The 24,498-nt window shown below is 37.5% G+C and overlaps 1 protein-coding gene and 1 long non-coding RNA gene across 8 annotated transcripts in view; one reads left to right on the plus strand and one right to left on the minus strand.

Moving 5' to 3' along the window:
* Nucleotides 1-12,189, minus strand: part of znf618 (zinc finger protein 618) — a 38,956-nt gene extending 26,767 nt beyond the window's left edge. For all 7 annotated transcript variants that reach the window (XM_038733544.1, XM_038733548.1, XM_038733546.1 and 4 more), the window contains exon 1: nucleotides 11,808-12,189. The gene's annotated coding sequence lies outside the window, so the exon portion shown is untranslated. The remainder of the gene's footprint in view (nucleotides 1-11,807) is intronic.
* A 2,401-nt stretch (nucleotides 12,190-14,590) lies between these two features.
* Nucleotides 14,591-19,868, plus strand: LOC119915124. Its single transcript, XR_005446896.1, has 2 exons — nucleotides 14,591-14,900; nucleotides 19,668-19,868. It is a non-coding gene; the product is annotated as an uncharacterized LOC119915124 (long non-coding RNA).
* The last annotated feature ends 4,630 nt before the right edge of the window (nucleotides 19,869-24,498 follow it).

Here is a 24,498-nt window from a genome sequence, read left to right on the forward strand (position 1 = left end):
CCAGCCAGCCTGGACCCTCACCAGTTTGTTTTCAGAACCAACAGATCCACAGAGGATGCCATTTCCACTGCCCTCTAGGGGTGGGGGGAAAAAATCGATACAGCATAGTATCGTGATATTTGCCATGGCAATACTGTATCGATACACAGACGTCAAGTATCGATATTTTATTATATAAGTTGCAGATGGGACTTTTAACATTTTGGTACTGGAATAATAAAATCTATTGCTTTTTTAGTCCACTAGAAAACTTAACAGGACCATATAGAGGACTGAAAAAGTGATATGAACAAACTTAGATAAACAGATGTTGACAAAGTTTGACTTTAGGGACCTAATTGGAAGTTAATTGAAGAATAAATTGCAATATATCTCAATATATTTAAAATCGCAATAATATCGTATCGTGGGGCCTCTGGTGATTCCCACCCCTACTGCCCTCCACTCAGCCCTCACTCACCTTGAGTAAAACAATGGAGAGAACTCTGTTGTGAAGTTTGTGGATGACACCACAATCATCATCCAGATTTCAAACAACGATGAGACTTCATATCGGAAGGAAATTCATAATCTTGTGGAGTGGTGCTCAGAGAACAACCTACTGCTCACCAAGGACTGATCGTTGATTTTAGGAAGAAGGAGATAAAGACACACACTCCTGTTTACATCAGTGGTGCTGAGGTGGAGCAGGTGAACTGTTTCAGGTTCCTGGGAATCAACATCACAGACAACCTAACATGGTCATCTCACATCTCCACACTGGTGAAGAAAGCTCAGAAACGACAGTATTTCTTGAGGAAACTTATGAAGGCCAAATTCCCACGCCTAGTTCTTGACAGCTTTTACAGAGGAGCAATAGAAAGCATCCTGACTACACTACATCACTAACTGGCATGGGATGTGCACGGCCCAGGACCGAAGGGCTCTGCAGTCGGTGATTAAAATTGCACAGAAGATCATTGGTACCCATCTCCCGACCATCAGTGGTATCGGTGAGGTGCCAACGCAGAGCCCAAAGGATACTTCAGGACAGTACCTACCACGGCCACAGCCTGTTCACCATGCTGCCTTCTGGGAAGAGATATAGATAGTTTCTGCTGCCACACCACCAAACTGCAGAGCAGCTTTTTCCCCCAAGCTATCAAACTCCTAAACTCTAATTCATCCTAGGCACCGCTCCACTGAATATAGTTTATTTCTGTTTACCATTTTTTATGATTGATTCTGTATTAATGTATATTGTCTGCTATGTAACAGATGGGAGTTACAAAACACAATTTCACTCTATAACTTGTTATATTGTGACAATAAACCTACCTACCTATATGACATCTCTGAGAAGCCTCAGCAAACAGGCCCATGAATTGGATAATGGTGAGATAAAACCTTTAAGGTTTTCAATTCAGTTGATTTCCTAATACATTCTACAACCTTTATATGGAATAAGCTTGAACATGTCTTTTTGGATTTTAAGGTAGGTTTTATGTTGTAAATTATGTGTACCATAAAAATCTACAGCATATTTCATGTAAATTTAGTCAGTTTTTGTATCTTCTAATGAACAAGGGGAAATCTGATTTCTGATTTGTTTTCACCAAAGCCAGGATTCATTCCCTGGGGTAAAATATCATGGTAAAGCATTGATTTAATGGCAAACATTGCCATTTGCACTTTTATTTGAGTATTTTCATAGCATTTTTCATTTTTTAGTTTGAGTTTCATTGAAGAGGCTTTCCTTTTCAATTTTCCATTTTCAATGCAGAGTATTTCTTAAGCATTTGTTTTTTTCCTCATCTCATTTTAAAGGATTTTCATTTCAGGTTTTTCAATTTCCCTTCCCATTAGTCTTTCCACAGTGACTGGTTTCACCAGTGGTATAAGGTGTACAGCAACTGCAGAAACCTGAAATTGTGAGCAGATACTAGCCAATAAGCTGTGTTTATATTGATAGGTTATCTATGGGACCTTGTTAGGCATTTTTAACACTGTTTAAGAAAATAAATACTGCTGTTGAAATGAGAAAGTGTTTCCCCAACTACCGTACTTCACTACAGAAATTAACCAGACAGCTGTTCAATACTAACTACCCTAAACAGAGATTCATATCTACAACTTAAAGCCACAGATCTTTAAATTTTCATATATGTGATGCATGTGTCTGCATTACATTAAAAGCCTATACTAAACCATGGCAACGGCTTCTGAGTGCTGCTTAATCTCTGTCTGTACCTACAACTGTATTTTCTTTATAGCCAATAGAAAACATTAAAATATCTATAGTAGAAATTGAGAGATAGATTTGTTTATTTTCTGCTGTTTGCTTAACGGATAGTGAACTTCTGTAGGCTATAGGAGCGCTTTTTGGACTTACTTTCCTTTGTCGTAGCTAAATGTTCTCTGAGGGCTATATGTCATTATCATTTTCAAAAGTGTAGGCTAATCGTTTTTTGTGTCTAGCCTTGTACATTTGTATGTGCTATGATTGGTGTTGGTTATTTCTTGGGTGCACTCATAGCCACCTTGAAAACTCTGTTCAGATAGGCTACTTTAATGGTCAGTCCTAAATGTTTGTATTTTGTAATGTGGATAACTTTCTTCCCAGATGAACATAGTAACAAAATCTATACCTAGTTTGGTACCTGTTACACCAACAGATAGGGTTAGTCTACAACATTAGCGGTCTGGTGGTTTGCGTGAACAGGGTGGCCTGGGATAGAGCCAAATTCATGGCCTGAATTATTGTGCCAATCTACACCTGGCTGAGAGTTTACATGGCTTCGATTTACCAAAAACACAAACAACATGAACTGTCTCTACTACACTAGATGTGGTCCACTACAGGCAGGGAAAACCAAGTTTGCTGAGGCAACTGGCACTACACAGTTTAAACACGACACCTTTATGAAGCACAAGAGCATCTAAAAACATAAAATATGCAGAGACAGATACACAAATGAAATGGTATCGCCACTTTCAGTATGTGCATTTGCGTCCATTCAATTAAAATATGACTGTAAGTATAATGAAACAGCACATTGTAGTTTCTGTATTAATTACCAAAGAATTTATCAGTTATACAGTTAAAATGTGGAAAATGTGAAAAATTGGGTTGCAGGTTAATTTAAGGTGTGCGCCCCTAAATGTTCTGCCTGTGCCAATTTTCAGTTAGGGGCTACAGTGCTCCTCGTGAAAAAAAGTTAGTCAGTGTAAGAAATAGCAGGGCTATTGTTCTGGGAAGGACATAACACCAGCATGAAACATTTTCACACAGGCCATATTTCACTAGTAGAAAAATACAAAGTAATGTATTACATTTTACAGTTACAGTTTACAGACAAATTGGTCACTATTCAAGCTGTTAAAAAAACAGCCACAGGAAGTTTTAAGTTACTGGCAGCAGCTCATTATAGATGAGTTGAATTTCCAATCATGGTTAGAAAAGTTAAAATCTACATTTAAACATTCTTTAAAACTCTTTCTTGTGAGCAGATCAGACTTGCACAACAGAATTGGTTAGGTGAAGAGATGCTGATGCATATAGCTTTGGTGAACATCAAATCTACAAAACCTAGTGAAGGTATACAATGTCTTTTCTGAGTCATAGTTGGTGTGACTGGTATGTCATTGGTATGAGCATTGATCAAAGTCTTTTTACATCTCAAAGTAGCTAAAACTACATGAAAAGGGCAGAACGCTATTAGGCCCCATGTACATTCAGTGGCCACTTTATTAAGTACACCTGTAGAATCTAATGAAATTCAATAAAACAGCTCTGCCATAAAATCTACCTTTATGATGTGCAGAATATTGTTTTGTTGACATTATAAATGTCATAAATAAATAAATAAATTCAATTAAGAAAATTAACAAACTGAAAACAGCAGACAAGGAAATAAGAATATATAATAGAAATGTGCAGGCTATTTTACACAGTCAAATATGACCTTCACTTTGAATTTAATTATTGGGAAACATTTTTCTCATTTATTTGATGTTTTATAGACCCAATCAGCAGATGAATATATAATTAAAATACTCGTTAGTTGCAGTCCCAATAATATGCAAGTACTGTATAAACAAATAAAACAAAAACATATTTAAGTTGAACTATGAAACACAAAAATGTCTAATCTAACTATATATGCAGCCTATTTATGGACCAAAGCAACAACCAATCATAATGTCTTGTTTTTGTATTCAATATTTAACACTCTGGGTCTCCATACTGGAGCAGTGTTCCTGTGTTACTCCTGTGTACCAAAAGAAGACAATATCTATGAAAATATAATTTTTTCTTTATCTAAAGCTAGAAATCAGTGGCCTGACTCCGCCCACTTGATCGAGCTGACTATTTCTGGTATGAAATGCTGTAGCAGAAAATTGATTGTTTCGGTGGTTTCTTGGCTGAAAAAGCAAACGATCCAGTGAGCAACACATTGGCATAACTGTTTTCATATTTTATATAAATTGTGGAGATAAGGCAAGAAAAATGCTCATAAATGTTTTATTTCTAGTGGATTGATGTCCAAACAGTACATGTACCCATCTCTGTTTTAATAATATCAGTGAAGCATTGTGTTGCAGAACATACCTATAATAAAAGCTAGGCTTTGCTGATGTTCATCTCTAAAAATATCTAAAAAATTATCCTTAAAAGGTTTGTTGCAGTGGGAACTATCACTGGTGTTATCCAGTCCACAATACTACATCAACGTAATTCCACACGTCCTTACTGTCATGTAACTTTCAGTAAAAATCCAGTTAATTCCATGAGCCTTTCTACAGACATGCAGCACCATTTATAATTAAAGCCTCTGTGAAAACAAAAATGATATTCACAAAAACAAATAGCACCTGCGAGTGAAAGGGATTACATTTAACTGACTCGTGGAGAAAGGAATGATGTAATTACAGATTAAGGGAGTGAATTTGTCAAACTGCTCCAGTATGGCAGAAGTTTAGGTTCAGCCTTGAGCCAGCTTCTCTCTGCAAGTTTACTCAAGGTATATGGAATATTAAACTTTTGTGAGACCTGTTTTCCACTTTTACTAGACCTATAGAGTCTAAACTGAAAAGCTTAAGTACAGCATCTAGACTGTGGTTTTTTAACACTATTTTAAAAGTCACTGGCCATGTTTTAATAATGTTTCTGTGCAAACTCAACAGTCACGAAAAATACAGTAAAGCCAGGCTTCTCTGGCTCAGCCTTTTTTCAAAACGTAGCCTAAGGGATGCAATTTCAAAGTCGACAACACCGGTATTTGGTGGTGTTCTGACAGAGCTTACACTGGTATGAAAATGTTCTACCGTGACAAGACTAATCCCCCATGCATACAAAAAGCAATGTGTCATCATTGTTCTTTTATGAATGATTGGGTAAAGGCCTTCTGTCAGCTTACATTCCAGCCAAAACAAATGAAAACAGCACAAATATGGTGAGTCATAACTTTGATGCATTGTTAACACTAAATGGAGATGCATTGATCATGTCACTTATTATGCGATCCAAAGGTCATTTTGGAGAATTTTTTTGGTCTGGCACCAATCACCAATTTAACATCATTAGGATCAGCTCATCCGATACCAATCAGTGATTGGTTCCTACTATTTAAGGATGGTGTACGCAATTCTAATCCAATGTCTTTTTGTCACATTTAGCAAACATCTCGCTGGAAAAAAAATCTGGTGTTTGTACCCAGCCCTGGCTCTGTAAATTGAAAACAAAGTGGCCCACACCCCACCCCACAACACTGTAACAGCCATGATTTGTGTGTCAGGTAACATTAAATGACTACTTTCTAGTTTGCCAAGACATGCTGTTGTTGTGATGTTTGCTACAGTAGGAGGAGTTGTGAGTACAGCTGTTTGGATCCGTTTGTCCTCTCTGCAAGTTCGCTTTGCAGCAGCAGCTGCAGCCACAGTATGCTAACCTACAACTTCGCTAACCTTAGTTACATTACTTGCTGTGTTCACTTTATATAATGGTTTATCATTGGTCACATTGTTGGACTTCACCTTTAACATTTCTCACTTTCAAACTCATTTCAACACAAGAAACCAAGTAAAAGCGGCCGCTAACCCACTACTCAAACATACTAATATATTCCTCTATAATACTACTTTACTTAGAAAGAAACTAAGTAGATTTAATCAAGAACTGTACTTAATTAAAATGATGAGGTATATCCATTATGTTACTTCTACTCCACTACATTTTCAGAGAAATATTGTAGTCTTTACTCCACTAAATTTATTTTGACAGAAAGTTTCTACTTTAAAAAAAAAACAAAACATATAACTTTTAAAATACAACACATTTTAAAAAATTAAACCAGGGGTTCCCAATTATTTGGTTTATGATCCCTTAAAAAAAAATCTTTGTTTGGGGGCCTTTGCTAAAGTTAAGGAACATTTCCCCTCTAAACATCTCGGCAGCCGCGCTGCAACCATTGGAGAAATAAACACCCGTAGTCAGTCGGATTCTTCTCGGACAACTATGCAGTTTGCTCGCGGGAGGAGCTCGGAGTTAACTGGTTTTATTAAATTAGCTTTTTACTTTAGTTTTGGAGATTTCAACGTTGATTTATCTTCACTGGAGCTTCCGTGCACATCCGGTTCCAGTGTTGTTGTTAGCGTCATTAGCTCTGTCGGACTAGGACTTCATATTTATATAAAAAACTGACTAAACTGGACATTACTTGGAGAAAAGAAAGCGAGGAGGTTGAACTACCTGGTGAGTTCAGAAAACATGTGTCTGTAACTTTATTCCAGCTATCATTGTACTTTAGTGTGACCAAGTTAGCATAGCATAGCCCTGATCGATCCGAACTCCATTCAGAAAACAAACATTTTAGAAGTTGTTGTCCTGCTGTCTTGCTAGCAGACCTGACAAAGCATGAATTCATATGTTTAACAAATCTGCATCATGTTGTAGTTATTTCTGCATCAGTTTAATCCGTTTATTGCTATTTAATCACAGCAAAATTTTTACTTTGGGTTCATACAGTTGTAGTAATGGCGAGTTGTGTTTATTCACGTTATCGCGTTAAAATCGCCTTCTCGCGTTGTGTGTGAACACTTGCAGCGAGGAAAGCGTCCAGACCAACCGGCGAAAATTCACGGTTGGTCTGAATGCGGCATAACTCATTCTTTTCACTGGGATATGCGGCAGAACATACTGAACATGCGGCAATAGTGAGAGCGTGCAGGACTTGTCATTTCTGACCGAAAAATCAGCATTTGAGTCTAGCAGTTCCTACAATCATGATGTGCATAAATGTGCATTTTCAATTTCCTTTTTGTTGTTAAGTTTAGTTATGGCCTGATTATTCCTATATCTGACTTTTAATTTCAATTATGATCAAAAATATTCTCCATCCCCGAGTCCTTGTTCCACCATCGTTCATTACATTCAAGTATCTCCCTTATCTCGATAAAGTCTGCTTTTCTTTAGAAAACGAACAGGAAATTTTCTCCAAGCACCATTTGCTCATAACACGCTAACAAAAAGGTCCCCAGCGCTCAGTGAGCACTACCAGCCTATTCTGTAGCTGACAGGATAGAGTTGGTGGACTCCCACATGGACACATCTCCCACAGCGTTCCACAAGGCCACCTCAATTCTGTGTGTGGAAGGAGATCAAGCAGCCATGATGGGTTAAGCAATGAAATCAACTTTGGAGTGACGATTCTATGGTTTGCCTATTGTATGACACTGTTTTGTTTGTTTGTTTTTTTACAGTAATTTGCAATGGATATTGGCCGCTATTGATTGGCTCCTTATTGATCGGACAATCTCTTCTGTGAGGGTAACAAGGCAATGCATGTCCTTGTCTTCTTAAACAAACATTAACTGACTTATCATCTGCAGTCAAATTAAATAATAGAAAGAAAACATGCATATGAATTAGATCAATTCCTAAGTCAACAATGTATTATTTGCAGTGTAACATTCTGAATGCACACCATGAATATATGACATGCCTGTTGTGGCCTGTTCTTCTCTAATTAGTCAAAAAAGTCAAAATGCTACTTTACCCACCTGGCCTTCCGTTCTTTCATAGTCTGATATACTGAAATCTACAGCATGATGCAGAATGGAAATCTAAACCAGATGTACGTTTCTTTGATGTTCCTTGCAAATAAAGCCTAATCCAATGGAACAAAAAGGCCAATAGAGATAAACAATACCACAAGACCAGAAAATATAGTTAAATTAAATCTTCAAATACTATTTGCATATCAAGGATCTATAGATAGTGTCACCATAATAGGCAGAAGTAAGATTTATGTCAATTTGTCAACTACTTTTCTCTTTGTGAATTGGCCCAGCTATGTTTTAAAATGTCAATGCATGAATATTAACAATATATAATACATCACTGTACTAAATGTATCTAGGGTTACAGAATAAAGAGGTTAGGCATACAAGAAAAACATCTCTAGGACATACCTCTGTTCAGAATTCAGCACTTTGTTGAGGTACTTAAAATAATTGGCCTATATTTGGGCAGTACTGTATCTGCCGCTGCACAATAATGAAGTAAATCAATCACTGTGCTTGGTTAAAGCAAAAAAATGGAAAAAAATCTTGTGCTTCTAACTTAGAGAGATTATTCTTTCTTTGAATTGTACCTTGCACTGCCAAAAAAAAAAAAAATCAGTGCTCTGCATGTTAAGTAGACTGGAAGAGAGATTCCATATAAAATACAAATTTGTTTAAGGCCCAGGAAAATGTTTCCACTCTGGAGGGATTAAAAATAGGAATCAGTTAAAATGGGAGGATTGAGGGGGTCACTTCAATCACTGCTTTCACTGCATGTTTGTATTATCCAAAGCCTCGTCAGTGACGAGGAGCAAGGGTTGACCAAAACCTGTTTCACACTTAATGCTTTGCTTTCCCTGTTTCTTTAATCAAATGCACATTTTCCTGTCCTCTGTAATAAATGCCTTCCAAAATGGTGTATGACCAATGATTTCAAAAAGCAATAATGCAGAGAAATGGATAAACCCCCCACCCCACCCCACCTCACACACACGGGATGCTCTGGAAAAAGAAAGTGTGTCGTCTAGTAAAATTCCATCAGCATACACTCAAAACCCCCATAAAAACCTTTTCAATCTATATGTTAATGCCACGAATTAAAATTTAATAACAAGAGATATTGAAAAGCAGACTTGAATTATACAAAAATAAATCCTGAAAGATCAGGGCCCTAAAATTAGAAATTCAGGGCGGCATCCGGTCTGCTGCTAAACCCTTGTAGGCTGGCAGATTAAATTTTTGATGAAAATCAAAATTACACTGCACACTGATGCAGGCACAGCAAACCTGGCACTATTGTGATTTATGGATTCATTAAACCCGTGGGAGTTTCACCCCTCCCCTTTTCACTCAAAGAAATGAGATTTGCTTTGCTGAAAATTTGTATTTTCAGAAAAGCTACTCAGGCTCTGCTCTACCTTCAGAAAATGGTCAAGGAAAAAAAGAAGCTTCTGTGTACATAACCACTGCACGTAAACAGGCCTAATTTTCATTGCTGCGGCAATTGAACGTCCTTATGCATTATTCATGAAACCAATAAGGTTCACTTTTAAAAAGGAAGACGCAGGGAAAATATGCACAGAATGCACAGAATTTTTTTTAATGCAGCAGCCCCATCCCCTCAAAAGCCAATTCTCCAGGGACTAATTTAAGTGAAGCCATTTTCCAACATTTTCAACATGCCACTTAGACAATGGCGGAACATAAGATGTTTGCTAGGTTTAAAAAAGGATGTATGTTTGACACATCTAAGCAGAAATCATGAATCTGTAATTGTGCATTAATGGAAAAGAACTGGCATGCCATCAAAGACAGAAACTGTTTACCCTTTAAATGGAAAACAAAACCTCTGTACTAAGTTAATGACAATTAGAGCAGCAAGTATGTTTAAAACACTCTAACCCACAGGCTGTGAAATGATCCCTCACCATCTTGGGTTTATCAGTGCCTGGAGGGACAAGTTTCACCTCACCATCCAAACTATTCCTTCTGAATATCCTCAGTGAAACAAAGCTTTTGTTCATTAAAGTACAGACAGACCAGCATTCCTGTTACCTCACTTAAAATGAGAACACTCCCGAAATACAGTTCCCATTAACCATATCAGGGTTTAAGGTGTTTTTCATTTCAACACTGCAGCATTATTCCTGAGAGCTTTATAACTTATTACTTGATCCTTGAGGTATTCTACATATAAACATTCCCATCACTCACAGGGTGATCCAATCCTATTAAACTCATGACACTGGTTGCCTCTCTTCGGTTCCGTCCTTTAACTGAAACTCCTGCATTTTGATTAGACTTTCCAAGCAAAGGTCAGAATTTACACCCAGATTTTGCATACCAACCAAACAATTTCCACCAGCTCTTTGAATTTATACAGATTTGAAGGTCAGCATTAAAATTACCCACAGCAAAATGGCCTCCGCAGTTTCCCTTACATTAAAATAAAAGCAAGCCATGCAAGATGGGAAACTGTTTGGCGTCTGCAGGATTAATATAAACAGTGGAGGCACTGGTTGTGATTGTTTTTCCTGCCCTCAAATTATGCTGACATGCTCTTTCTTCTTCCAGTGCTGTTCATTTTCACTCTGGATAGTTATTTTCCGCTTACGTATTTCCAATCTCTAGAAATAAAAGTCCAAATTGTTCCATGTCTGTATATCTGTCATAACACGCAAGTACACGGTCATACACAAACAAGCAAGGAAAAACAGGAAAATTACAGTTAATGTGTATGCTGGACTAAAAAAAGCATAGAGCATGGATTTAGCAGATTTGTCTTTTTTTTTATCTTCATCTCCCAGGCACTTTAAAAAGACTTCTCAAGTGACATGCAGTTTTTTTAATAACTGCTTAAACCTTTAGCAAAATAATTAAAGTCCAGAATATTCATCATTATTAAAACCAAAAGGAGGAACACAATTAACTTGCACAGTGAAAGGTCACTTTGCATTAATTAGCATGAAAGGCACAAGATACTTTTCCATTTTCATTTGTGACAATAATTTCCGGATGGTGTCTATTCATTCCAAAAGCATCTGAACACGTGTCCCCGGTGTCCACATTAGCACAAAATAACATTCAATTTAAACAAAAATAAGTCTCAAAACTAGTCTCATTACAATTTTTTTAATTTCTCAAAATGACTGCCTACAGGTGGCGCCAATAACACCCAGATTTAAAAACCTCTATCTTTCTAAATATACAATTCGACATGTATTTTGACATGAGGACACGTTGTTTTTTTGCTTGCCTTGTCCATCTACAATGAATACCAAGCCGTCAAATACAACCAAAAGTGACGTTAGTGTTGTGAGAGTTTCAGAGGAAGCAACTCCGGAGCCCTGCTCAAATTTGCTGGAAAATTCACAAAACATGGCTGCAGGAGGTTTTTGTGTTTCAGATTGTTCCTCCCCTCGTCGTCCTTCATGTTGCCACTATCGCCTGGTCCCCTTGCTGCTCTATCGGAATAAACACTGTGTTCCCACCTAGGCAGTGTATATGAGAACAAACTAGGTGCACACACGACTAGTCAGCAGTTACACGGAAACTTCATTACGAAAATTCAGTCCAAAAAAACATCAACAGATTAGGTCTATTTCGGATGGCTTCAAAGCCTGCACCTGGTTTAGTGGCAGTGTAAGAAGACTGCCAGGTCTCGTTTGTTAAGCAGAGGGGATTGAAACTTAACATCCGCTACTGAAATTTCTCAAATTTAGGATTTCTAAATCAGAAAAAAAGAAAACAGTGGTCTGACATACCTCCAAAAACGATGCAGCTCATGCGAAACAGGCTCCCGCTCCAGAAATCTTTCCGCTACGACCAGAGGTGACTGCACAACTGCTTCTCCCCCCCCCACCCCCCCGAAAAAAATTGTGAATTAGTTATGAGAAATTCCAAATGTTTAAAAAAAAAAATTCACCACAGCGGGTTTTTCCCCCATCCGCGACACGCTACGTTACATTTTAGTAAAGAGTAATGGCGTAATGATTCATGAATTTGCCGAGGTTCACTTAGTCCGTGCAGGCTCTCCGTTTCTGCCTTGCACAGACGGTTTGTGTTGCGGTTCCTCCTGTGGAAATTTCGTCCGCCATATACAAGGGCAGATTCCGAAATTGCAGCGCCGGCCTGTATATTAGCCTACATGAAAAAAAGAAAGAAAAAGGAAAAAAGTCTGGGAAGAGCACAGAAAAGGCGTTGGCCGACTATGAAGTTACTCGGGGAAAATAGAGACTGAAATTACGGGGAGGAAAAAATTCTCATGTGAACTGAAGATATAATAATAAAAGACTCTTGCTGCAGCTCTACACTATTCAGACATGGAACTTTTTTATTCAGATAACAGCTTCTGATCAAGCTTATTTGTTCAAGAAAAGTCTCTAATTCTTCTTAAAAATGTGTGCACAGTTAAACCACAACTGACATTCTTGCCAGGGTTTTGCCAAAACATAAGTGTCAACTAATTCCCTAAAACCACTGATGTTCTTGCTGTTTACTGCTGTTTTTTTTCATACTCATACTTTTTATATACAGTCTATGACTTACCAAGAGCAAGGTTTTGTTGGCCAACAAATTTTGATTTCAAACCTCTACTCTGAGAATTAACAACCTTTTTTTCTTTTGAAATAGTTTAGTTTTTATTTATAGAAAAAAGTTTTTGTGCCAGAATGTTTAAAGAACCAGCTTCGGCTTGTCAAATAATAATACAATATAATTAACTATTCTAATACATTTATTGTGCAGGTATAGGCTGTAAATGTGGGTTGAATTATTTAGACTTGACAATAATATAAATAAACATGCAGACAACAACAATTATAATAATAAAATAATATATTAGTTACTATAACAACATCTCAGATGCAATATATCAATAGTTTCCATGAGCAGAAATAAATAAACATAAAGACATTAAAGCTATTTTGTGCTTTCTCAAGCCTTTTATTCTCCACTGAATTAGTTTCATCATTCAGTGATCTAAAGGAAGTGTGTGCAAACCTCTCATAAGCGATGTTCATTCATTTGAAGAATTAATAGATTAATGAGTCTCTAAATTAATGTTTTAATCAATCATTCATTTATCCAGTTAATCAAGTAATTAATTTGTAATTAGTTAATTAGTGAGTTAGTAATTATGGTGTGTATTTATTAGAAAGTTAGCGAAGTCCACAATAAGTTAGAGCCACGATAATTGGCACTTAAATCTGCAAACTGCAAAATAGAAATACATCTACATATGTGTAATACATGAATTCAACATAATTTAATCTATCTATCTATCTATCTATCTATCTATCTATCTATCTATCTATCATTTTGGAAGGTTTTGACATTCATGACAGGAAAAAAAGACTTGAATATCAAGGTGAAAACAAATCCTCACAATGCAGATTATATATACAATAACAGTAAAAAAAAGTTGTGTTATAAAAAGGTTTATTATGACACAACTAAATCTTTTGCACTAGTTGTTTTTAGAGGTGACATAATAAATTGAAGGTGTAACAAGTCTTTTCAGGTTAAACACACCTGTATCTGGAAAGTCAATTTAAAGTAATTTTCTTGGCAAAAACGGAACCATGAAGTTCTTGCTGATGCTTCTCTGCAGCAGGCCCTGGAGGGAATATGAGGGTATAGGGGGTCAAATGAATGCAGCAAAATTTCCTAGAGGAAAGTTTGCTGCACTAGCAACTTGGGATAACGTTAATAACATCTCTAAACATAAAGCCTGTCTGTGAAGATTCAGTCATCCAGGTCACAGTTATCCAAGGAGGATTAAATGAACTAGACCTGACTGAATATACTTGAGGACATTTCACCTCTGATCCAAGAAGCTTCTTCAGTTCTGTTCTTCAGACTGGCAGGGAGTCCCTGGTATTTAACCTCTGTGGGGTCATTGTGAAGGTGATGGATACCGCTATTTTGTTGGTGCTCCAACTGTTGAACGATAGTTGTTGTGGTCATTAGAGTTAGATGTGAGTATTTGTTCCATCTCCTAAAGTGGTGTCTCAGACTGTTGAGAGATGGTTTCTAGTATCCAAGTAGCACAATTTTATATAAAATTAAAAAATAACCATACATATTCAATATACTTTCCTCTAGTTATATGGATGGAATAGTTTTCATCAGATATACAGAGTTGCTTTGTATGCTTATTTCATCCCAGATGTGCTTGAAAATTAGTAACTGGTGTTGGTGTGATTTAGTGCAAATCATATACAAGTGTTTATGTTCTGCACTCAATGTCTATCTTTTGTTCTGACTTTTACACTGAATGAATCCTTACTCCCCTCTTTGTTGTAGTTATCGTTTCTGTCCAGCAGAGAGCACCAGCATACCAGTAAATAGTCACTTGCTTTGCTCCTGTGCAGTGGCCAGTGAGTGCACTGCATCTGTATATTAGAACCTGCTCACTTTTTGCTCTCTTTCTCCCCCTGCTGCTTGGACTTTTGATTTGTTGAATGCGAGTTTGTTGATTTATAGGTGGGGCTGTTAAGTAAATATCAGCATGACGGAGGTGCCGAAGGAAAATTGTTTCCTAATATCGTAGTTAGGAGAGTCCAGCATTTTCAGGGAAAGCATAATCTCTTGTTGAACTCTTTAGTGACCGGTTAACCTCATAGGTGTGGAGCAAAGTGTCTTGACACTGAAGCAATTCAAATTCTTCATGGATGTTAGAATAATGCTGGATGATATGGGCGACATGATCACATTTTTGGTCCCAGTCAAGACAGGGGTTGCTGCATTTTAAATTAGCTAAAACCGTTAAATGGCTCAAGGTTGGCCTGACCTCCTCTCAGCCTACTTTTTTAAGAAAAATTGGCAGTGGAAAAAAGTGGCAGAAGAACCAACAGGTGAGTGGGGCTGACAACAAGGATGCTATTTTCTCTCAGTGACCTACTTGGGCTTGAGAGCCGCCAGACCTTTGCTGCATCTCAAGAGCTCTGCATTAAAAAAAATAGGAGACACTTCCCCTACACTAATGTTACCACAATGTAGGTCTTCCATAATATGTACAAAAAATAACCCAGAAAAAGAGAACATGAACTTACAGAAAATGTGCTTTTGTGCCACATTGTTGTCAAAAGATGACCAGATTAGGTACTTTACTTTTGTATGCTATATACTGCCACTGCTCCATGAAAGGTACTGAAACTTGCATTTATTTTTTTTTGTATGTGTGTGTGATGTCAACATCATACTGCAATATATTCTCTTCATCTCAAGATGTATAAAGCTTCATTCACGTATAGCTCCGCATGACTCTTAAAGTAAGACTATGCAACTTTTGAAAGGAGAAATAACTCAATCTTGCACTTACAAATTAAAAGTTGAATGCATAAGCAATGAAACTCACCCTTATTTATTTCAATACACTCAGGTATCACCAGAAGCATAGTGCTGTTAAGCTAATGTTAGCTAATGTTAGCAAACATTAGACTGATACTTCACCAGAACCTGCAACTTGAGGCTACAGCGGCCGCTGTTCAGCAAAAATTATACAGTCTCACTTTAAGGACATATAATGGACAAACCTGATCAACAAACAGCAGTCTCTTACTGACTCCCATTGTGGCTATGGCTATAGTTTCCAACATAACTTCCATATTGGAAAAAACAGGGTCAGTAAAGTATGTGTGCAATGTACAGGTAGACATAAACAGGTTCAAGGTGAGCTATGGTATTCTAAATTCAAAATAATTTCGAAATCAATTTATAAGTATACTGAATACTATTTATTAATAGCTTTATTTACCATTGGTTGCAACAGGCCTTTTTCCCAGCAGACATTTTATTATAGTAGGAACAGCACAGGTGTTATTAATAGCATTAATGATGGCTCCTTTCTATAATGTAGTAAGCCATGACAGCATGACACTGAGCAAGCATACGCTATATAGCCCCTGAAAGCAAAGCAGCTATATGGAATTCAGCCCATTATTTGTCATGATCTGCAGTGCCACCCTCTCAGCCCCTAGTGTTTCTCCATTGTGTTTTTTGTCTGTCATCTGTCTGGCTTCTCTGTATGGGTGTGTGTTGTCTGGGTGTGGCGCGTTAATCTCTCCTCCCTGGCTGACCAATCACAGACTGGCTCATCCTACAATCATCCAGCAATCAATGCCTTGTAGTATTTAAACCCCAGCTCTTCACTCCATTCCTCGCCTGACTGTCTCTTCACATGAGTGGTACTCACACTATGGCCAACTTCTGAATCACATCCTATGAAGTAGCTCTTGTTGCCTGGTTTTGCTTGTGCCTAAGGTTTTTGATCCCAAAGAGAGAACTCAGTCGGTCTGCCTTGTTCAACGTTTAACCTGCATCTCTACCGCCTGCCCTTCACACGTCACCTGCCTGCCCAACACATTGTCACAAAGACTGCCAGCCAGAAGTTGTTATTGTCTCTGTATGGATACTCAGAAATACCAGCCCATAACATGCTTTTTCCTGCTGTGGCATGTCAAAATGCCTTCCATGAAAAAAGAAAAGTTCCTTCAATATTGACTTGGCAAAAGAAGTATTATGGCCTTGAAATGGAAATACTGTTTACTTTGTGTGCAGTAATGTATGCACAACCCATGAAAACACACAAACCGCACAAGGGGGGGCTCGACACTGTCCTTTCACAGCATTTACAGTTGTTAGGGTATGTTGACATCCATTCACAAATACAGCAGATGGTCTCTTTTAAGCTAAAGCACTGTATGATGACAGTGTTGACAGTTATATAACACCAACATGATCAGTAAACAGAATGATCCAATCACTGTTGTCAGTTAAAACACTAAGTACCAAGTTTATATTTCTGGTACAAGAAAACAGTAGTTGTTGGCTGACCGCAGACTAGTAAAAGCAGGTAAGCATCCTGGCTGTTGTTCATTGTGTTGCCACCGGTAATTGCAGGTGTTTGTCAAAAGCCAGTCAAAGGCCTTTTATATCCACGTGCAGTGTGTTATTTAAGATCAGGAAACCTGTTCAATTCTAATGCTGACCCCAAACCAAAAGTAGAATATTTTTGTTTTTCTAAGGTGACTGATTTAAAAAAACAAAAAAACAAGCTGGGTTACACTTTAGTCTAACATTTTTAAAGGAGCAGTTGTTTTGGAAAATATGCTTGTTTGCCATCTCACACAGAGTCAGATAATAGGGGATCAACATATATTTCACATAACGGTGTCAAGTATGTAGACATGCAGTGGCATGTTAAGGTAAGCTTTGCATGAAGACTAATAATGAATGAACTAATGAAGTAGCTAGCTCTGTCAAACACAAAAGAAAAAATAAACCTTCCAGTGTATTACAGCTCCAAAGTTTTCATGTATCCATTACTTCATGTTCATGTTACACAGGTCACACAATGTTTTAACATTTAACATTTTAAGGCATATTGTAGTAATATGGCCTGTTCATATTTGTTGATATTTAGTCTTTTTTCGGTTTGGTCAGTGTAGAGCAGTGGTTCTTAAACTGGGGGCGGCCCCTCCCGGTGGGGCGTTGAGTATGTAGAGCAGACCTAAAGTTGCATAAATATGATTTATATGTCAACACACAAAAAAAAAGTGCTCCGATGCTATTTTACTACCCTGAATCTTGTTTATTTCAATCACCTGTATTGTTGTATTGGTAAAAACTGAATCCGCTTTTGTTGGGGTGGGAGGGCATGAACTTTTTTTGGCTTCTGAAAGGGGGCACGACAGAAGAAGTTTGAGAACCACTGCTGTAGAGTAATGTTTTGTTTATATGTGAACAGTCAACTTTAATCATGATTGCTCTTGATTATGGAGTTGAATGTGTTGGTTTTTATCTGACCGTGCTTAATTTCATCCTTGTTTAAATTATACCTTTTTCATTGATGTAACACATAAATCCTACACCTGTAATCGGTGCTACTGTGTATTAATGTGTAAGTGTAATTTTAACCTGTTTTGCTGTAACAAAAACAGACCCCACAATACATGACTAGCACTTTGCCTATTTTGAGATGAATGATCTTGTTAATGTAGGTCCTCAACCTGCAGGTAATCAAAGGCCCTTGGCTGTTTTGTTCCTTACATGATTTCAAACCATGACAAGAGCACATGGCGGCAAAAAAAAAGCCCATAATTGCTTTAACAGCATCTCTACATTTACATTGTGAGCACCTTATTAGGGAAAGAGTAGTGAGTAATTTAATTATTGTTATGACAGGGTTGTATGAACTGTCTGAACCTCCAATGCTTTCATATGCATGAGAAGTCAAGGAAGAGGCTAAGAATAAAACACACAATGATTGTACAGTAAACCTCTGCTGGCCACAATGACAAAATGTATCTGATTACAGCAGTGCCCTTTCCAAAGCTAATTATAGTCATCCACTTTCTGCACTTAGATGTTGTTTTTATGTTTGGTCACTGTAGAGTCAAGGCCACAACCTAAAATCATCATCAAGGAATGGAAAATATCAGAGGCTACATGCAATGTATTTATATTTTTCAAATCATGAAGAAGATATGTGTAACCAGGCACCCAGTGAAATTTACATTTATTCATTTAGCTGGCGCTTTTATCCAAAGCAACTTACAATTGGTATACATGTGAAAGGTTGCACGCCTCTGGAACAACTAGGGGTTAAGTGTCTTTCTCAGGGAGACAATGGTGGACGTCTCACAGTGGGAATCGAACGCAGGTCTCCCACACCACAGGCAAGCATCTTATCTATGCACCATCCCCACTCTGTGTACAATTTAAAGAAATATTATAACTTATTTAATGTCTAAAAACTCTGTTAGAATTAGTTTGGTTTTTCTAAACATTGAGAGTTAATATAGTCTTTCTAACCTTGCAAATGAAATGTACACATGTCACTGAAATGATAGTTTGATTTTGAAAGTTGAGAAGGGCTCAAACACAACACTCTTTACTGTCAGAATGGATCTACAGCAATCTTCTCCAGTTCTCCACACTCTCCATTGCTTTTGTCTTCTGCAGTGCATTTTCGACTGGATCACCAAAGTTAAATTGGTTAAATTAGGATTCATTGTCAGGGAACCATGAATGTCTGAACAAAATTACACGGCAATCCATCCATAGGTTGTTCAGATATTATGGTCTGGACTAAAATAGTCAACTGGCTAAAAAGTAGGAGAATGCTGAACCAATATGGTTCAGACATTTAGATGATCGTTTTACATAATGTGTATTTTACCATTTCTTGTAAGACTCACTGCCACTTTGTATTTTAAAATCCACTGCTTAGTGTGTGTGTGTGTGTGTGTGTGTGTGTGTGTGTGTTGAACACACTGCAGTTCACACTAAGGCCCATTCCATCCATGTCTCCTCCAATTAGCAGTAAAACTTTATGTGACCTCTACCAAACTCTCTTCTTCAGGGAGAACGCCAGTGAACTCAAAACAGGCTCTTAACCGCAAAGTACCACTAAGCATCAATTAGTCTTGTTTTCAGAGATTCTCTTTTAGAAATGATTATTTGTGCTGTTGTCTGCTGTTGCTGCTCTGGTGGATGATTGTTTCTGAGGAGCCTTATTTGAAACTTAATGTCATGTATGAATTTGCTTACATTTACATATTCTTTCCATTTTCTTCTTTTGGCCCTTAATGACAGTACTTGTCACTCTTCCTCTGCAGGTGCAAGCGAGAGAACGGTTGGAATGTCCTTCCGGTCTTATTGGACTGCCTTATTACAATGATACCACAATATAATACAATGAAAAAGTTGGAAGGTTTGATGAAGTTCAGATGAGTTATGAGGTGTTGTCTTATTTGCAATATATCGCTTGGATATAAAAGTTTGTCTTTGTTATTACAATAAACAAGGAAACAAGTGCACATATGCTCTTTACTTGTAGAGCTTTATTTAAAAATCAGTTTTAAGCATGTTTTGAAGAATCTAAGTGATCCACCTATAAGATACCCAAAAACAATTCTTTCACGTTTTGAGTACTTATTTACAGCCCTCTATACAAAACATTATTGTTCATATTTAGCCAAGCAACATTTTTAGTTTTGTTCTGAGCAAACAGTACACTTTCTTTACCACCATGTAATGCTTTTCCCTACCTGATCACAAAGGTGGTCCCAGCACTCAGTATTTGCAACTGTACTGTGAGCCCCAAATTAAGCCTGGTCGTACTGTATCTGTCTTTTTATTTTTTTTGTACAAGACGGAGACAAAATACAAACAGCCAAACATTAAAACTACAGTTCTGAAGTACACTGATGTATTGTACATGATGCTCCCAACAGCTGTTTCCCTGCTTTGCTCTGAAAACTGCAGACTCCCTACTCCACACTCTCGAGGGTTGCTGAGTTCCTTACCAGCTTAACTATGAACGTAATACTTGCAGATAAATTGAGTTTAGTATATTGAAAACAGTGACAATTACCTAAATGCACCATCTGTCATAACTTGCTAACAAAACCAATATGCGAGCCAAGTTAGAGCAACATCTGATTACAAGGTACCCCAAGTATGAAGTACAACAAAAAGATTTTTCCATCTGCGGAGGGGGGAATCCATGACGGCGTATTAGGGCCATTATAGAGAAAAAGAAAAGAATTATGTAGGGTAGAATATATATTCTGAGAGAAAATCTGAATTAAAGTTAAAAAAAACTCAAAAACGCACTGAGACTAAAGTCGCAAATTACGAGAAAAAAACTTGAAAATTTTCAGATGTGCTTATAAAGGCTGTGTATCTATGCAGATGTTAATAACAGCTGTCACATGTAAACTACTTCCACCAACCAGTATTAAAGGATACTTCCTTCTGTTCCAAGACCAAAAGCATACAATATTGAAGAAGAACTGCAGACATTTATAAATGACTAAAACGAGACACATGCTTTAAGTGGCTTTGTTGCACACCCTCATATCAGCCTGTCTAAAAGCTCCACCTCTTCTCTTATGCACTGCACTGACTCTTGTGTTGTATAATTAATGGCTGAAAAAAAATCTCAGTCATTAATCAATAGATTTATCACTTTAATCACAGAGAATTTCCAAGGTTTTTCTTCTCATACATTTACAACTTTAAACGCACCTCCTCTGGCTCCATTTTTAACTACAATGGCCCTAATACCTCGTTGTAAAAACCACATATGTTTAGGACAAATAGAACTGTACAATAAATGCCCCTCTGTTGCCTCAAAGTGACAAATGCACTGTTCAAGTTGTGAAGAAAGACGGATATATATGATGTTTCAAGAGCATTTCAATATAAAACATTTTAGTACTAAAGATCTTTCTTGCACACATATACACTGGGTGTGTTCCTGGTCCAAAGAAGTTTGAGAAACCGCGTTTTAGATGACACCTTAGGTAGAAACCATTGTGCTTTACTCGGTTTCATCAATTTTTCAAAGTCCATGTGAATACAGTTAGTGAATGTTTTTGGCAGTCTGGAAGAATTTGTATGTTTGGCACCATGTGGTACGGCCATCGTCTCAAAGCGGACCTTTGCCCTGACCCAATGACAGATGATACAAGACAGGCTGTCTGACCTCTGACCAGACAGACAGAAGATGTGGGGACAGCTGATCACACACACACACGCACGCACACACATACACAGACATAGCCATATACTTGCTCTGCTTGGTTGTTACTGAAATAGCTGTATATTGTGGCAAAATGCATTTATCTGTAAAGCATAGATTAACATTTTATTTTCAACATATTTATAGCTAATAACAAGTTTATTTAAGTCACTTGGTTACGAAGTATTCTACAGTAGCAGCTTTCTTCCACCTTTAATCTGTAAATGTAAGTATCCACAGGTCATGGCTTATCCAGAGGTAATGGGAATTTAAAATAAGGTCCATGTGTGTTTTATACTTTCTTGAAAAGGCTTATGAGAAGTTTTCCCCAAAGCTCCTGAAAAATGGGTTTTAAATCTAGTACTGTATTTCTCTATAAGATTAAATATTCATGATTATATAAGCAATTATCAAAGCTAAAAAACAACAACAAAAACATTCGTACGTATTAACACAGCAATCACAGCAAATATGTGATATCATCTTTATCCAACTCATCTACCAATTCTAGTCAGTGAGAAAAGCACAAAGAAATATAGACTAATGTAAAAAAGAAAAATTTATTGTGGACCCCATCATTCATAGTAGGTGACTGTGCCTTTAAGGTTCAGTTTCCTGTGCGTGGCATTGTTAGCAGTAACTCAAGCATGTTCAAAGTGGTAATGAAACCTGAAAAACATATAGGGTGTCCAGTCTGAAGACATCAGGGAGACATTGCTTAAATTTCGTTTCAGTAATTTTGTCCTTTTTGCCTGTGTGCCTTGATCTCTAAGATACACTGGAATGGTTTGTCCTAAAATGTGATAAAGGATAAAGATCTGCCTTTTGTTTTCTTTTGGGGAAAAAAGTTGGTTAGCTCCATCTAGGTAAGGTGAGAAAAGCTCCTACAAGTAGAAGAGGGTAGCTTCAGGGTTATAGTCACAAATGAGGATAAGACACACCATGAGACTGAATAATGCAGGCCCTCATCTATCATCAAAAGCGCTAGATTACATCCCAGGGTGGCAAGTTTTATTTTCAAATAAAAGGGCAGTTATATAACTATAACAGTCTACATCTGGGTCAAGAGGAACCCCTATCATAAATTACTGGACTAACAAATTAAGAAATCAAGACTTCTCAAGGTATTCGTAAATTACATTTATCCATTAGGAATGTGCTCCTTTGAGACTCAGATATAGAGATATCAGTGTGTGTGTGTTGGCTTTGACCTGAGCATTGACATCATATAAATGAACAGTCTATAAATGGAATCTCATTAGGAGCCTGTTATAATAGAGACAGGGCATCTCAAGGACCCTGGGGGCTTTAAATTCCGCCAGTGATGCAACACTTAGAGAGGTCCTCTTGGCTCTTACACAAAAAAGTTCATGTGTGAATTCTTGTCTGTTATCACCTGTCATTGCTGTGGATTGTGAAGCAAATTTTGATTGATTGATGATTATTTCAAATATCCGAGAATGTGGATTTTGTTTGTCACCAGAGTCTCCATTTCCAACATTTTTTGATGGCTTGCTTGTTGACCTTGAACCTGACAGCAAGATTCTGAGTTGAGTGTATATAACCTTTGCTGAACAGCGGTCTCTGTGGCTAAAAGTATGTTGGCACACTGAATTCTCTTGTGTCAGTTGCTTTACGCTTCACACATCATAAAAAAGCTGTAAACACAACGCTCTCATATGATCACCTTTTAAGTTAGAAGGGCAAGCTTGTTAGCAAACAGTTGCAAATTTACACATCCAGCAGATTTGTATGTTGCTGTTCAACTGCTACATGGTCCACTATGTTCATGAACTACTGTAGATGCTAACCTTTTCTGTTCTTTGGTACTAGTGCAGGTAGTGTACAGCTTACAATTACACTTTAAATTCCGAAAAAACAAATACCCACTAACTGAGTCATAGCAGACTCAGACTTTCCTCCTCAAAAATATGGCCGTATAGGTTGTCTGTGCAAGCTGCCATTACTCATATTTACGAATATTGTTAAGTAGCTATAGTAATTATGACTGGAGCAAAGGAGGAAGTCAGGTGAGGTAGCATAAAGAGTGACATCATCTGTGTACGGAGGAGGCCAGGGTAGATGGATGGGTCAAACACAGGACTTAAAAAGTAAGCGAGTTATGTATCTAAAGTCGGAACATAACTTTACCAAATAAGTTACGTAACTCACAGTGAGGTGATGGGGAAAGGAGGCAAAGTCTGAGGGCATCTGGTGGACAGCATGAGGATGGCAGGTATGGGGGATTGGGACACAGAGGGGATGAGAGAGAGTGTAGTATCAGTAACGATAATATAATATTACAATATGTATACATATTAACGCAACACAATAAAGGAAGCCATTCTGAATGGAAAAATAGTACATTTACTTTGATACTTACGTTTTACAATTTAATATTTCCAAAAAAAGTTGAAGGCTGAACATTGACATTGAGTGTTTTTATAGTGTGGTCTTGCTACTTTAAGTAAGGATCTGAATACTTCTTACACCGTTGTACCACAGTAAGTATGTAAGGCTGCAGTCTAAACCACAGCTGCTTTTGAGCTAATTTTATTTGGTCCTTTTATAACAAAGGTGAGTATATTATTTTATTGTGTACTGGCCCTAAAATTATCCACAATTTTCTTTCTCCTCTCAACATTATTACAGGCCCTTCAATTTACTTGGTGACCATCTACATTTTACCTGACCAGCTGTATATTCAGCTCTTTGAAGCCACTGTTTGTATGTGAAGAGCCTTTATCATTTTCCATATTCATCACCCTCTGTGTAATCTGCACTCAGAACCCTCTTGTGCAAGTTTGGCTTTGTCTCCTTTGTCCTGAATGTATCATGGCAAGTGACTAAAGATAAATGTAGCCACAGGGAGACTTGCTTAAAAAGGAATTGCTTAATTAATCTTAATTTATAAGTAGGTG

Source organism: Micropterus salmoides, unplaced genomic scaffold (assembly GCF_014851395.1).
Source record: "Micropterus salmoides isolate LMB-PRFRI ecotype aquatic unplaced genomic scaffold, ASM1485139v1 Ms_hic_scaffold_20, whole genome shotgun sequence".
NCBI lineage: Eukaryota > Metazoa > Chordata > Actinopteri > Centrarchiformes > Centrarchidae > Micropterus > Micropterus salmoides.